This window comes from Halyomorpha halys, unplaced genomic scaffold (assembly GCF_000696795.3).
Source record: "Halyomorpha halys isolate HHAL.00 unplaced genomic scaffold, Hhal_1.1 Scaffold330.1, whole genome shotgun sequence".
NCBI classification, from domain to species: domain Eukaryota; kingdom Metazoa; phylum Arthropoda; class Insecta; order Hemiptera; family Pentatomidae; genus Halyomorpha; species Halyomorpha halys.
Window position 1 is genome coordinate 283,290 of NW_027111120.1, and position 1,383 is coordinate 284,672.

General features: G+C 28.8%; 1 protein-coding gene across 1 annotated transcript in view; it reads left to right on the plus strand.

The window, feature by feature from the left end:
* The window catches only part of sca (scabrous), a gene marked incomplete in the record, with an annotated part of 146,762 nt that overhangs the window by 27,364 nt on the left and 118,015 nt on the right, over positions 1-1,383 (plus strand).

The following is a 1,383-nucleotide window of genomic DNA, read 5'->3' on the forward strand; positions in this document are numbered from 1 at the left end:
TAACTCAAAAATTAATTTAGATACCGATAGCTCTTCAAAAGTAGGTTCTATGTTTAATAGAAACTTTATTATTATATTTAAAAAAAAAAGAAAAGAATGGTATTGATCCTTAATGTTTATACACAGCTATTCGTTATACGTTTTTTTAAAATTAAAATTTTGCCATTTAAGTGTTGTTTGGACATAAAATAACTAATGATTTACGATTTACAGTACTGTAGCTACCAAATGAGCTGGAGGTACAAAATTGAATAAATAAATTGTAACTTTCTATTTCACTATGTGATTTTCAAGAACAATAAAGAGAGGTTTCTAAACTCAATAAAATCTCCCTCCCCCCCCTTCACCTCTATAAACTGTCTGTCATTAAACTTTTTAAGCACGTCTTTGAAGGAAGTTGGCTGCTCGATATAAAATTAATTCCAAAAGCTGAAACTTTTATTCAAACCCATCTACCGTATCCCTCTCCCTCCCTGTCAAGATAGTTCATTAATTAATAAAATTGCTCAGAAGAATTTCAGTTTATTAATCAGAGTGTGTTTATTTAATTTTCACATAACTCAAGAATTATTTTTAGACACCAATGGAGTGAATACAGTTAAACAGAAAATTATTATCTGCCACAGCAGGATTCGAACTCGGGTCCTTCAAGTTTGTAGCAACCAATCCATCGTACTATGTGCTCCCCACTCCAACAGTATATTTAAGTAGGGCAGTATATTTAATAAAATAAAAATATAGAGTATATAAGAGAAAATAATTTTTTCTGTGGTACAATGAACGAAAATGCATTAATGCAATAAAAAAGTTAAATTTTATTATTCATACCACGAATCCCGAGCAGAATTAATTAACAACAGATGAGTTCGAGAACAGGAAGTAATAATTACGTTTTCGCAATTAAAGTTTTTCTTTTCTTCATTAGTGCAATTGTTTTTAATAGCTACAAAATTGTACAGGCGATGAGGATTATTTTAAACTGGAAATTAATGTAAATAATCTAGAGAAGGGGAAGTCAAAATGTATTAAGTGTCGAAAAAAAAGGAAGATAGAAAGAAGGAAAGTCACTTTCTACGAGTGCTCGTTTTTTCTTATTAGTAATTTCCCTTTTAATTTAAGTTAACTTTTTAATTGCTTAATTTTTAATTCCTAATTTCTTGAGGAAGTTTTCATGATTCTAAGTATTTTCTGTCTTTAGCTGAAAGGATCCTTTACATTGCCAAGGGCTTCTTTTCAATCTTCTCTATTTTACTTTATTTTATTTTTTTTTTTAAGCATCTTGTATTTTTAGTTCTACTCTTGTGTTTTCTAAGAGTATCTAAAAATTGCTAATTGATCTAAATGATGGAATTTTAGTTTACTTATTATAACGATGAAAGTCAA